The sequence below is a fragment of the Emys orbicularis genome, chromosome 10, assembly GCF_028017835.1.
Source record: "Emys orbicularis isolate rEmyOrb1 chromosome 10, rEmyOrb1.hap1, whole genome shotgun sequence".
NCBI lineage: Eukaryota > Metazoa > Chordata > Testudines > Emydidae > Emys > Emys orbicularis.
The window spans coordinates 49,870,031-49,885,442 of NC_088692.1; positions in this window are offsets into that span (position 1 = coordinate 49,870,031).

The window sequence follows — 15,412 nt, forward strand, 5'->3', positions numbered from 1 at the left end:
TAAGATGGATTCCAGTACCAGGTGACATGGTCACATGTCCTGTGAGACCCCAAGCCACCATTTTTTCAGGCCAGACTGTCACAAACGCAGGAAGGATTACAAGTAAACAGAGCCATTTACAACCAATTGTCCTGGTTAATGGGAGCCATCAAGATTCTAAACCACCATTAATGGCCCACACTTTACATAGTTACAATAGGACTTCAGAGTAATACTTCATATTTTGAGCTTCAGATACAAGAATGATACATTCATACAAATAGGATGAACAAACTCAGTAGATTATAAGCTTTGTAATGATATCTTACAAGAGACCTTTTGCATAAAGCATATTTCAGTTACATTATATTTACACATATAAGCACATTTCCATAAACATATGGAGTGCAATGTCACAGGGCCTGACAATGATTCTGAGGCTTTCTTAGAAACTTTTGAGCGGGTGGCCATGGTAGCCCGGTGGCCCTGAGACCAATGGGCTGCAGTCCTGGCCCCGTACTTAACCAGAGTAGCACAGACCGCATACCGCGCTTTAGACCCCACCGCTGCCCAGGACTATGCCCAAGTCAAGGCAGTGATCTTCAACGCCCTAGATATCTCAGAGGAAACATTCCGGCAACGCTTCCGGGGCGAGTGGTACCCGCCGGAGTCCCACCCCCACCTGTTTGTCCAGAAGCTGCGTGACTCGTGCTGGAGATGGCTCAAACCAGAAGCAAAGATAGGTGCAGATCGCTGAACGGGTCCTATTAGAGCAGTTTGTCCAGTCCTGCCCCCTTGGGGAAGAGAGTGGGTGTTGCGGCATTACCCTGACACCATGACAGAGGCCATTCAGCTCATGGAGAACTACCTAGCCTCCAAGTCCCCCGGGATGACAACCCCTTTGGGGTTGGCTGGAACTAATTGTCTCTTGCCCCTGAAGGATGAAACCACCCAGGGACCCCTGGATCGTGAGGAACGTTGGCCTCCGCGCGCCCCCCCTCCCACCAGAACTTCAGAGGGCTAGAGGATCCAGAGGCGCCAGGGCCCCCTAATCCAGAGGCCCAGAGCTGGTTACCCACCCTGCAGTTCAGGAGACCACAACCCCATCAGCGGCCCGGCCAGGGCCTCTGCTCGGCCCAGAACTCGGGGAGGCCCGGCACGACCCGACCGACCAGGTACCCAGGCAGGAAACCCCACATGCCACCCAAAAGTAGGACCGGTGTTTCACATGTGGCCGTTCTGGGCATTGGTTCAGAGACTGCCCGTACATGGAATGTAGCTTTGGGAAGATCTGGACTTCGCAGGCACAAGCGTGCCCCGGGGACCCAGCAAAGCTGACATTCCCGCTGTGGGTAAATGGGAAAGAAGTTATGGGACTCGTAGATTTAGGGTGTGCCCAGACCCTGGTATGAAGCACAGTAGTGCCTAATCCTGGTCCAACTCAGGGCACCATCATGTTGCAGTGCGTGCATAGGGACGTGAGGACCTAGGGTGACCAGATGTCCCAATTTTATAGGGACAGTCCTGATTTTTGGGTCTTTTTCTTATATAGGCTCCTATTACCCCCCACCCATCCCCTGTCCCAATTTTTCACATTTGCTGTCTGGTCACCCTATGAGGGCCTACCCCCGCACAGAAGTGACTTTAACACTAGGGAAATGCTAAGAGCCCCTGATGGTCGGTCTGGCCCTGACACTGGCCTACCTGGTTATTTTAGGCCAGGACTGGGACTATTTTGGGGAATTGTTAGCGGAACTGGTGGGGCCCCTGTCCAATGGTCAAGGACCCCTACCTCCGGCCACCAGCCGGCCTGAAGCAGCGACCCTTGTGGGCGTGGGGGAGGTTGCTGACCCTGGTGAAAGGGCATCACAGGCCTCAGCGCCAACTCAGGCCCACCAGGCCCCCTCCCTCCTGAATCGCCTCTCTGACTTTGTGGAGAAGCAATGAGCTAACAACACCCTGAGTCGGGCATATGCCCAAGTGGCAGTGGTGAATGGGGAGACTGTCAAACCCTGTCAAGCGGGACGGTTTCCACACTTTGAGATTCAAGGTGACTGTCTGTACCGCATAGAGAAAGATCAACCAACCGAAGAGGTTCGATATCAGCTCTTGGTGCCCTGCTTTACTGAAAGGAAGTTATGCGGCTCAGCCATGCCATAACCATGGCTGGGCACCTTGGAAGGGAAAAGACGCTGGCCAGGATTTTAGGACAGTTCTTTTGGCTAGGAATCTACCAAGATGTGGCCAATTTCTGTGCCTCATGCCCAGAGTGTCAGCTCACCACACCGCGGCCAGCTGAGAGAGCCCTGTTGATTCCCCTCCCACTTGTAGGTATACCCTTTGAGTGAACTGGAGTCGACATAGTCGGCCCTCTTGAGAAAAGCGCCGCTGGATACTGGTTCAGCCTTGTTGTGGTGGACTATGCGACCCAGTACCCCGAAGCAGTGCCGTTACGCTCCATGAGCGCCAAGCAGATGGCGATGGAACTTATGAACATCTTTGCCTGAGTCGGGGTGCCCCGGGAAATCTTGACAGATCAAGGGACAAACTTTATGTCCCAAACGTTCAAACAGCTCTGCCATCTACTTAAGATCAAGACCTTATGAACATCTGTATGCCATCCCCAAACAGACAGCCTGGTAGAGCGCTTTAACTGAACCCTAAAAACAATGCTCTGAAGGTTCATCCTGACGGATGTCTGACATTGGGACCAGCTGCTCCTGCCTCTCTTGTTCGCAGTCCAAGAAGTAACGCAATCTTCCACTGGTTTCTCACCATTTGAGCTTTTATATGGGAGGCAACCCCGGGGGATTTTACACCTCATTCAAGAAATGTGGGAGGAACAACCATCCCGAGCTGACGTGGTACAGTATCTGCTAAACCTGCAGGAGAAATTTGAGGCCCTAGGTTCATTTGTGAGGGCGAACCTCCTACTGTTAATTATAGCCCTGCCAAATTCTTGGGTAAGGCACACACCCAGTTGGATTTTAGGGCATTGTTTATTAGGTGGCCATCTTGGTCTGGATAAGAAAAAAGTGACCTCCATGTTGTGACAGTTTCTTGGTCCCCTGTTCTGGGCAAAAGGCGGGAAAGTGAAAATAGCGGGAATCAGTTGTTGCTAAATAACCGGTTTCTATATAAACAAATGAAGGGAGGGGCCGGGGCTCTTGAGTGCTGGAATCTTTGGGGCTCACGTGTCTAAAAGCTCTCTCTCTGTAGTGTGGTACACCTCCCACATTGGTTACTGGCCTGCTCACTGAACAAAGTTGTCATCTTGGGGTTTATTAGCAGGGCTGGATTAACTTTTTGTGGGCCTGGTGCCAAACATATTTGTGGGCCCCCATGGGGCAAGGTGCAGCGGGGCAGGATGGTCAGTCTCCAGAGTGAAGGGTGGGCTGGGAGCAATGAGGCACAGCATGGCAGGAGCAGCCCAGGGCTGCACAGCCCAGCAGGAGGGCACTGTTTACAAACCTGCCCAGCCCTGTGCTGCCAGCATGCCCCTTCCCCTTGAGGGTGGGCCCGCACCACACCCCCCCCCTGCCCAGCGCCCCACCCTTATGCCCAGCGCCCCCTCACCCAGAGACCTCCATCACAGACCTCTATGCCCAGCTCCCACCCCTCCCAGAGACCTGCCCCACTGGCCTCCCACCACAACTGCACAGCACCCTGCACACCGCACTGCTCGCCCAGCGCCCCCCGCCCATGGACCTCCCCACGTCCCACCACCCTCCTCACAGTCCCACCATCACAGCTGCACAGCACCCCATATTCCAGAGGGGATTCTGCACCAAAAAATTAAAAATTCTGCGCACAATATTTTAAAATATTGCAAATTTTATTTATCAATAAATAAATGTGGAGGCTCCAACATGGCAGTGGGGAGCACTGGCCACTGGTTGCATGGAGGTGGGAGATTACCCTGCAGCCTCCCCCCACCCCACCCCGGGACAAGGACTCGGCAGCGAGGCTGCACCCGACCCTGATACAGTGCAAGGGCCCGGCCTGCCCCAGAAACAACCTGGGGCCCTGCCCCCCTGTGCCAGGCACACCAGGTGTGGGTGAGCAGGCTCAGCTCGGAAGCAGGATCCAAGTGCAGAGGGACTTAGTGTGGGGGGATTCAGGTGGGGGTAAGAGAGTTGTCTGTGGGGCAATCTGGGTTCCTGGTGGCTCAGTGGGAGATCTGGATGCACAGAAGCTCATTGGGGGGTTCCAGGTGCAGGGGAAATGGGACTCTGCAGGGGATCCAGGTGAAGGTGTTTGGGGCTCAGCAGGGGGGGTCTAGGTGCAGGGGAGGTGGGGTTCATTTGGGTGGGGGTCCAGGTGCAGGTGGTTGGGGCTCAGTGGGGAGGGTGTCTTGGGGGCTCAACGGGGTGGTACAGATGCAGGGGAGGTGGGGCTTGTCAGGGTGAGGGTTTGATGGGTCTGCTTAACAGGGGAGCCCCAGCTTCTGCCAAGGGGATACCGCATGCTGGGCTCCAGCTTCCCCCCTGTCCCCGCTTCCCTCATCCCCTTCTCTTCTCCATCCCATGCCCCTCCCCCACTGTTCCATCTCCTCCCCATCCCACCCCCTTCTTTCCCCCCTGCTCTCGCTTCCCCCATCCCCTTCTCTTCCCCATCCCATGCCCTTTTCCCACTGCTCCATCTCCTCCCCATCCCACCCCCTTCTTTCCCCCCTGCTCTCGCTTCCCCTATCCCCTTCTCTTCCCCATCCCATGCCCCTTCCCCAGTGCCCCATCTCCTCCCCACCCCCTTCATCCCCACTGCCTCTTTCCCCCAGCCCCCGCCTCCCCATCCCCTTCTCTTCTCCAACCTGTGCACCTTCCCCACCATCCCACTCCCTTCCTTCCCCACTGCCTCTTCTCCCCACCCCCACCTCCCCCAGCCCCTTCTCTTCCCCATCCCATGCCTCTTCACCACCACTCCATCTCCTCCCCAGGCTTGGGGGGCAGGGGGGAAACTGCCCCTCAGCATGAACCGGCGGATCAGAACAGATTGAGGCCAGGTCGCTCCACTTCCTGCTGCCCGGTGATTGCAGGGCAGGCCCAACCCCGCACTCACGGGGCGGTGGGAAGTGGAGTGACCCGGCCACAGCCCGCTCTGCTCTGCTCCCCTGGCTCCCAGCCTTGGGACTTAGGAGGCAGGGGGGGGAACCACCCCACAGCACTCACCGGCGGCGCAGAGTGAGCTGGGGCCGGGTCGCTCCACTTCCCGCCGCACAGTGAGTGCAGGGCAGGCCCGACCCCTGCTGCAGTCCCCTGGGATGTTGCTCAGGGGAAGAGGTGGAGTGGGGGCAGGACTGGGACAGAGCAGGGTTGGGAAGGGGTGGGATGGAGGTGGAGCAGGGGTGGGGGTAGGTTTCCTGGCCGGCTCAGCCGGCCGGGCTGACCGGGGCTCCTTCTGATTCTGGGCCCGGCGCCATGGCGTCACTGCCACCATGGTAAACCCGGTGCTGTTTATTAGTTAATTTCTTTTGGGAAGCAGACGTGCACTCTCAGACTAGATCCAATTAGTTAGATCTGACACTCACCCATAGCCAACGCAAAGAGGGATAGGATGGGTCTGAGATAGGGTTACTTACCTGTCTTCGACACCTGTGATCCACCATTGGTGTCCATCGCTGATCTCACCAGTCCGGATTCTGCAGCCTCGCCACTGGCAGTACCTGAAGGAGGTAGGAAAACATCTTTGCTTTAGAGAGAGAGAGAGAGTGTGTGTGTGTGTGTGTTTATATTCCAAATCTCCAGTGTCCTTAATCCATCTCCCTCCCTTTCCTTCCTTCTCCTTTAGTAAATAAAATGTTGTTGTGAGTTCATATCCACGTGGTGGTTGAGACAGCTTGGATCACAGAAACCCCCTTGGGGCTGCCAACTGATGTCCCAAGACTATTTCTGCCCCTGCTTTCCCTGCCAGCTTGGGACTCCAGCACCCTGTCTGGGTTGAGCCAGACATGCCCGTCTGCTCCAATACAGACCCAGGGTCTGAATCATGTGCCCCAAAGCTGCAGAGTTAACTGAAAGCAACTAAAGAAGTGTTCCTGTCTTTAACACTCAGATGCCCAACTCCCAGTGGGGTCCAAACCCCAAATAAATCCATTTTACCCTGTAAAACGCTTATACAGGGTAAACTCATAAATTGTTCGCCTCTATAACACTGATAGAGAGATATGCACAGCTATTTGCCGCCCCTTCCCCCCCACCCCAGTATTAATACATACTCTGGGTTAATTAATAAGTAAAAAGTGATTTTATTAAATACAGAAAGTAGGATTTAAGTGGTTCCAAGTAATAGCAGACAGAACAAAGTGAATTACCAAGTAAAATAAAATAAAACACGCAAATCTGAGTCTAATACAGTCAGAAAATAGAATACAGACAAAATCTCACCCTCAGTGGTGTTCCAGTAAGCTTCCTTTTACAGACTAGTCTCCTTCTAGTCTGGGTCCAGCAATCACACACCTCCTGTAGTTACTGTCCTTTGTTCCAGTTTCTTTCAGGTATCCTTGGGGGTGGAGAGGCTCTCTCTTGAGACAGCTGAAGACAAAATTGAGGGGTCTCCCAGGGATTTAAATAGACTTTCTCTTGTGGGTGGAGACCCCCCCTCCTCCCTCCTATGCAAAGTCCAGCTCCAAGATGGAGTTTTGGAGTCACATTGGCAAGTCACATGTCCATGCATGACTCAGTTTTTACAGGCAGCAGCCATTGTTTACATGCTACCCTGAATGTCCTCAGGTAGACTTCTTATGTGGATTGGAGCCTTCCAAGATTCATTGTCCTTTAAGTGTTTCTTGATTGGGCACTTAATTTGCACATTCCTTTCTCAAGAAGCTGACCAAATGCTATATAAGGCTACTTAGAAATCAAGCAAGTACACAGCCAATATTCATAACTTCAAATACAACAATGACACATGCATACAAATACATACAAAATTCTCTAGCCAATCATACCCCACTACCTTAATTAATTTACATCTAGCAAAATTTATTATGTAAGACAGAAACAATCAAAGAACCAGACAGAGCTCATACAGACAAACAATAGGGAAGTGGGGACCATAAAGACAAAACAATAAAGAAATGAGAATTTCACAACCACAACTATTGATAAGTGATTTCTTGCCAGACAGAATGCTGTCAAACTAAGTTTTCTTTAACCATCTAAAAATCTGTTTCTTTATCTGGTGGTAGTGGGTGCTATTAGGACAGGCTCTCCTTCTTAACAGCCAGATGCTACATTGTTTTAATGTAATTTAGATGGAAAGTGAGGATGTTTCTTTCTGCTTCTTGGCTAATGGCTGCTGCTCTCCTAATATGGCTGCAGATAAAGGCCTTAGGCCTTACCATATGGCTATAGGAAAAGGACTTACCTTATCCTTACAATGCTGGCTACATACTCCAGATGCACTCCAGTCTGGAGTAGACAGGAGGTGTTGGATCTCCTGGGCCTGTGAGGAGAAGAGGCTGTGCAGGCACAGCTCTGAACCAGCCACAGAAACAGTGACATCTATAAGCAGATTGTTTGGGGGATGCAGGAGAAGGGTTACAACAGGGACCAGCAGCAGTGCTGTGTGAAAGCCAAGGAGCTGCAACAGGTACACCAGAAGGCCAGGGAGGCTGACAATTGATCTGTTGCCGAGCTGCATGCCCTCCTGGATGGAAACCCAGTCACCACCCCCCACAACACCACAGATATCTCCAAGGAGCTCGAGTCCCAGGCCCATGCCATGAACAGTGAGGAGGAGGTGGTGGTGGTGGAGGAGGAGTATGGGGGACAGGCAACCAGGGGATCCAGCTGCACAGCAAACCAGGACCTGTTTTTGACTCCACCACAGGCCAGCCAGTCCAACACGGGCAAGCACGGAGTGTTAGGCACGGGGGCTATGCGGAGCTGTTTGTTTATGTACCCAGGGATGTCCCTTGAATCCTCCTGAGATCTTGGTGAAACTTTCATGGAGATCCTCTGCAATCCTCTCCTGAAGGACTCTAGGAATGGCAACCTTATTTCTTCCTCCGCAGTAGGACATTTTCCCACGCCGCTCAGCGATAACTTCATCGGGCACCATTGCAGTACACAGGCTAGCAGCATACAGGTCCGGGTGGCTTTGGCACGTCAGCAGCAGCTGGGCTCCCTCTGCCTCTGTTACCCTCAGGAGTGAGATATCAGCTAAAATCACCCCCCGCCTGTGGAAAACGGTGCCAGTATTCACTGCAATTGCTCTGTACTACTAGAATCATGCGTCCGAGCAATTCCCTCTTCATTTCCCAACCCCTGGCTGGTCATACTCACTGTGGCTGGTGCTGTGCCGGGTGCATGCACAAGCCGAAGTAAGAAAGTAGTGCTTACAACTTTTGGGGATCAAGGGGAGTGAGGTCTGCATCTTAAGTTTTGCTCTTTGTAGTAAATACGCTGACAAAGGTACCTCTATGTGTTGTTATCTGCAGCTGCTGCCCTTGCGGCCTTCAGGGTCTCCCCTTCCACATCCAGAGAACACCGGAGCCAGATAATGAGGAGAAAGAAGAGGACACACACTGACATGTTCCAGGAGATCCTGCAAGCCAGTGCTGTATTGGACTGTGAGCACAGGGTTTGGAGGATGAACACTACAGGCCGCCTGGAGAAGAAAAGAGAGGAGAGGAGAGAGGCCCAGGAGTCCCAGCCAGAAAAGGAGAGGGAGATGCACCAAGACATAGTGGGGCTTCTCAGGCAGCAAACACAGATGCTACAGACTCTGGTGGACCTGCAGGTTCAACCATCCCATGATTGCCTCCCTCTGCAGCTCATTGAGAACTCGATATTGAGACCTCCCTATACCTCCCTCAGCATTCCACGTGGCATCAGGAGTCGTTGCACTATCCCTACCACTGCACTCCGGGGACATTAAAGACAATTACAGCTTCACATACGCTGACCTGTGAAAGCCACGGTTGGTGTGTGTAGCTGACGTGGACATGAATGTTCTTTCCCCTTCATAAGTTCTGGGCAAAGACTAGGGACCCAACAGTTATTATATTGTAAAATCTCATGGTTTTTTATGCCTGACTCAGATATTTGAACATTTCAGCCTGTCAGTACTGAAATTTCATTTTAACGGTAATTGTTAGGACATTAAGCGCTTTCTGTGCTTGTCAATCTGTATTTCCTCCCAATTTGATTTGTGCTTTGAAAAATGGTTTGTAATGAACTTGCCATTGCATTGATTTTAACGTTTCCACCAGAGTCACATTCGCTTGTTGCGTGTGAGAAAGTGACAAATGAGAGGTTATTGGAGTAAAACGTGAAAATAACCTGTCCAGCTCCTTCCTGACAGACCTTCTTCTGACAAAAATGGCCAAGAAATTCAGGAACACTAACCAAAGTATAAAAAATCTGCAGAGGGATGAGGAGGGAGGAGGAGAATAAGAAATAGAGAGAAAGATCAGGAATGATCTCCTATTATAGTTAAAAGGAGTAATTTTCAGAAAGTTGTGAGCAACTGAAAATTTGGCATTAAAATAAAAATCCTGATCTAACCTTAAGTCTGGTAGGAAACACTGAAGCTAGTTACATCATAGCTAATACTCAGGGGGGAAACATTCTGCACAGACAGAGTGTAGTGTAAAGTGGATGCATAAGCATGATGCAATCTACATGCATTTCCATTTTTACAACTCAATGATACAAAAAGGCCACAGGGTGGCAGCAGAGAGTGATGAATGAGAAAGCAGTTAGTGCAATGCTTCCTGTCAGCTATTTCCATTTTAAATAATAAAATGCAAATAGGAATCAGCACCATGGTGTGGCTGGAATGGCTGCAGGACAGACTGGTGCCAAAAATGCATGGCTGGCAGAGGTGACATGTAGGGAGGGCATGGGGGGGGTCAAGTGTCCTGCAGATTGGCCTGCTTGGTGGGGGGGCTCTGTCAAGATTGTTTTGAATTCTAATCATAGGCGTGCGCAGCCCATTTCATTAGGGTGTGCACCCCAGGGAGCCCCGCCCTAGCCCCACCCCCACCCTGCCCCCATCCACTCCCTCCTACTTCCCGCCCCCTGACTGCCCCCCTCAGAACCCCCAACCCTCCTTGCTCCTTGTCCCCTGACTGTCCCCCTAAGACCTTACTCCCTACCTGTTCCCTGACTGCCCCAACCCTTATCCACACCCACGGCTATCCAACCGCTCCCCGCCCCCTGACAGGACCCCCAGAACTTCCGACCCATACTACTCCCCCAACCCCTCTCCACACCCCTGCCTCCTGACAGCCCCCCCAGAACTCCCAACTCATCCAACCCCCCCAGCTCCTTGTCCCCTGACCACCCCCTCCAGAGACCCCCCCCACCCTAACTGCCCCCCCCCAGGACCCTCCTTGCTCCCTGTCCCCTGACTGCCCTGACCCCTATCCACTCCCCACCCCCTGGCAGACCGCAGGACTCCCATGCCCCATCCAACCCCCCCTGCTCCCTGACTGCCCACTCCAGAGACCCCCTGCCCCTAAACACCCCCCCCCCCGGATCCCGCCCCTTATCCAACCCCCCCGGCCCCGGACCCCTTACCACAAGATGAGGCTCCTAGCCTCCTCGCAGAAGCGCACAGCCCCAGCCCCACAGAGGGAATGGGAGAGAGAGGGGCTCAGGCCCGCTCCACACAGAGTGGGGTCAGGGCTTCAGCCCTGCAACTTTTGCCACTAGGGTGGCTGGGGCTCCCGAGACGGGGACTTCAACCCCACATCTTCTGTCAGGGTCCAGGGCTTCTCCTCCCTGTCCCAGTGTGGCTCCTCTTCCCCCCCAGTGCAACTCCTGCTGGGGTCCGGGCTTCTCCCCCCCAGTGCAGCTCCTGCCCCAGTGTGGCTCCTCTCCCCCCCCCCCCCCCCAGTACAGCTCCTGCCGGGGTCCGGGCTTCTCCTCTTCCCCCCGCCCCCCAGTGCAGCTCCTGCCAGGGTCCGGGCTTCTCCTCTTCCCCCACTCCCTCCCCCCACGTGGCTCTAGCCCTGTCCAGGGCTTCTCTTCCCCCACCCCCGCGTGGCTCCTGCCGGTATCTGGAGCTTCTCCTCCCATTGCACCCAGCCCTAGCCTAGCTGGGCTCCCGTGGGTCACCTGCTGCCTGCTGTGGCCAGAGTCGAGCCTGGCTGGCAGGGAGCAACCATACACGTGGACGCCATCATGACCACCAGCACAAGAGGTGCGGGGCAGCCCTAGGTAAGCAGGGGCTGGCTGTGCTGCTGCTGATAGCCCCGCACTCCCACCCACACCTAACCCTAAGGCTTTCTTTTCTTTTTTTGAGACTCACTCAGCCCCTGCTGGAGCAGGGAGCAGTTGATCTGAGCCTGCCCCGCAAACAGCTGCGGAGGGGAGGGGAGGAGAGAGCAGCCTTCCCAGCTGGAGCGCAGGGCATTAGGGTGTGCCTAGACACACCCGGCACACCCCGTGTGCACGCCTATGATTCTAATCCTGTCCTCCAAACCCTCCCACCTTAGTGTCATCTGCAAATTTTGTAAGTATACTCTCCACTCCATTACCCAAGTCATTAATGAAAATATTGAATAGTACCAGACCCAGGACTAACCCCAGGGGATTCCACTAGATACTCTCTCCCAGTTGGACAGTGAATCATTGATAACTACTCTGAGTATGATCTTTCAACCAGTTGTGCACCCACCTTATAGTAATTTCATCTAGACTGCATTTCCCAAGTTTGCTTATGAGACTGTCATGTGGGGACCGTGTCAAAAGCCCTTACTAAAATCAAGATATATAATGTCTACAGCTTTCCTATTATCCACTAGGCCAATAACGCTGTCAAAGAATGAAATTGGGTTGGTTTGGCATGGTTTCTTCTTGATAAATCCATGCTGGCTATTCCTTATAACCCTATTATCCTCTAGGTGTGTATAAACTGATTAATAATTTGTTTCAGTATCTTTCCAGGTGTTGAAGTTAGGCTGACTGGTTTACAATTTCCCAGATCTTCTTTTATATGTCTACACTGCAATTAGACACCCACAGCTGGCCCTTGCCAGCTGACTCGGGCTCAGGCTAAGGGGCCATTTAACTGTTGTGTAGCTGTTTGGGTTTGGGCCGCAGCCCAAGCTCTGGGACTCTCCCAACTTGCAGAGTCCTAGTGCCTGGGCTCCACCTGGAGCCCGAATATCTACACTGCAATTAAACAGCCCCTTATCCTAAGCCCCCCGAGCCCAAATCAGCTGGCACGGACCAGCTGGAGGTTTTTAATTGCAGAGTAGACATACCCTTAGTTCCCCATTTTAAAGACAGGTACTATGTTTGCCCTTCTCAAGTCCTTTGGGACCTCACCTGTCCTCCACAAGTTCTCAAAGATAATCACTGATGGTTCAGAGATTGCTTTCTTTATCCAGGATGACTCATCTCTATCCCAATTTAGAGATTTTCACATAATGACTTTGGTAGGACTCCTTGATAAAGGAACAGGCCAGAGTCAGAAAGGATCCTGGGGGTCATGCCTTTATTGGCTTCTCAGTGCAGGGACCATCTGTGTTATGTACAATGCCTAACACAATGGGTTTCCAAACTTAACTGAGTGCCTCGCTACTACTGCAATCCAAACAATGAATACCAAAAAGTATTCTGAAACATACAGCTGAGCATAGGGTTTTCCTAATTCATACGTATTGGTTTGGGAGCTTTTTTAAGACTTAAAGCCAAGGAATTACATACTTAGATGAGCAGCCATACTACTGCCAAAAATGTGTCTATTTACCCAAATAAATGAACTTTCTGCTGTAGTGTTTCTTAAACACTTCAAGGACAGATGATAAAAAGTACTTAGAAAGAACAGATATTGCCTTAACTGACTCAGTCAGCCATAGACAGGATGGCCTCATCTCTCTCCACTAAGAACTTTACCCAGGCCTGGTTTAGAGCTGAAATGCAATAGAGTCATATAATATCTTGATTGATGTTTATGCCTAGTACCTAATCTGGATTCTAATGCTGAAAAGGAACTGGAAGGCATGTACTCACGTGCACTCACACATGAGGAAATATGCACCAAATGCCACATTCTTTCTCACAAATACAGCCACTCACAATCCACTCTCTTCCTCATTGTCTAACAGATATAATCCCGCTTCACTGCCTATCCCCAGGGCTGATGAGAGGGAGAGGGAAAGGCGGGACAATTGTACTCTGGCCCTGAGCTCAAGGGGCCCCCAAAACAGTTGTAACATCTGTATAAATAAAGTGAAATGCAAGGTGGTATGACCTCAGCTAACATGTACCGGGCCTTAAAATTTCTCACGATGGGCCTGCCTATGGCCCTCATGCACACATACACACTGCACAATGAAATTCCGTGATTTCCATAGGGGTGCACTAGCAGGATCAAGCCCCCTAATGATAAAACACCAATTCCTTCTCCCTCTCTTTCTCTCTGCCATCCCTTCACTTTTCTCTCTGTGTTTCTACCCCTCCCCATTATCCAGCGATCCCAGCTGGTAAGAATATCCCAGGGCTATCAAGACACCTGTCCTAGGCTCATCCCCAGTTGGTACCCAGAAGAAATGCCTCCTCCCCATGGCACAGTACTGCCCAGCTCAGTGTCCTGGGGCGATTCTGTGCCTGCTCTGCAGCATCCAGTTTGGTTCACATTGTCACAGCCCTTTGCAGATGGACAGCAGAAGCCTGTGCTCCCAGCCATGGAGGCAGAGTGAGGCCAAATGGGGAGGAAGGGGGCAAGTGGCTGTATCCAGCCCCACTCCATGGGGTGCATAAGTTGAGGGGGGGTGTAAACTGCTCCAGGCAAAGGGGTAGCATAATCCAATTCCCCCAGCTAAGGGCAGAGGCTGTTGGGATGGGTCAGTTGGGAAAGTATATTTCTTCCCATGAAAAATTCAGATTCCCTTGTGGTCTCTCCAGGGCAGGGGACTTGACCTGGACCTGGCTCTCCCAGTCCTAATACTATCAGGACAAATGCTGAGAACGAGGCTAGGACAGACAGCAGGACATCCAGGACAGCACAGAAAGGTTTAATAGGCAGTAGTACTGTACCACGTTCTGAGTGCTGAGGCTTCTCACTGAGTTGCTCCCAGGAGGTACTGGTCTGCAGGGGACAGTCCAGGAATCCCTCTAAGGGATGGTTGAGGCACTCTGGACCATAGGCGTGCGCACAGGGTGTGCCCAGGCACACCCTAATGCAGGGGTGGGAAAATGGCCCCACTCTCCCGGTGCAGCAAGCCGTGAGGTCCGCGTTCCCGGGCCGGAGTGCCCAGCCGAGCACAGCAAGTCGCCGGCCCCTCCCCCTCCCCTGGAGCCATGCCGCCGCGTGCGCAGCACTCTGGGGGCTGGGGCTGTGTGCTCCCGCAGGGCAGTGTTTGGCTCCACGCGGAGGCAGACACGCTCCCCGCTCATCCGGAGCCATGCCGCCGCACGTGCAGCATTCTGAGGGGCGGGGCTGCCTGCTCCCACGGGGCAGCGTGTCTGGCTCTGCGCGGAGCCAAACATGCTGCTAGGAGCCTCATGGTAAGAGGTCCAGGGCCGGGGGGGGTTGGATAAGGGGTGGGGGCAGTCAGGGGACAGGGAGCAGGGTGGGTTGGATGGGGGTGGGATCCTGGGGGGGGTGATTAGGGACAGGGGGTTTCTGGAGGGGGCAGTCAGGGAGCAGGGGGGGTTGGATGGGGCATGGGAGTCCTGGGGTCTGTCAGGGGGCGGGGGGTGGATAGGGGTCAGGGCAATCAGGGGACAGGGAGCAAGGAGGGTCCTGGGGGGGCAGTTAGGGTGGGGGGGTCTCTGGAGGGGGTGGTCAGGGGACAAGGAGCTGGGGGGGGGGGTTGGATGAGTCAGGAGTTCTGGCGGGGGCCTGTCAGGAGGCAGGGGTGTGGAGAGGGGTTGGGGTAGGCAGAGAGCAGGGGGGGTTGTATGGGTCGGGAGTTCTGGGGGTCCTGTCAGGGAGCGGGGAGCGGTTGGATAGGCGTGGGAGTCCTGGGGGTCTGTCTGGGGGCAGGGGTGTGGATAAGGGTCGGGGTAATCAGGGGACAGGTAGGGGGTAGGGTCCTAGGGGGGCAGTCAGGGGACAAGGAGCAGGGAGGCTTAGATAGGGGGTGGGATCCTGGGGGGCAGTTAGGGGTAGGGGTCCCAGGAGGGGGTAGTCAGGGGACAAGGAGCCGGGGGGGTTGGGAGTTCTGAGGGGGGCAGTCAGGGGGTGTGAAGTAGGAGGAGTGGATGGGGGCAGGGCGGGGCTAGGACAGGGTGGGGGCAGGGCTCCCTGGGTGCACACCCTAATGAAATGTGCTGTGCACACCTATGCTCTGGACCCAAGGAGGGAGTGTGGCCAAGGGAATTCAATGTGGGCTTTGTGGAGCTCTGCTGCTTTCCATGCTGAGCTCGCTCCTGAGACTTGCCTGCCCATTGGCAGAGAAGACCCTTACAGCTGGGGTCATAGCAGTGAAGCAGCATTCCCCACATTGCAGAGGTTAAGTTCATTTTATCAT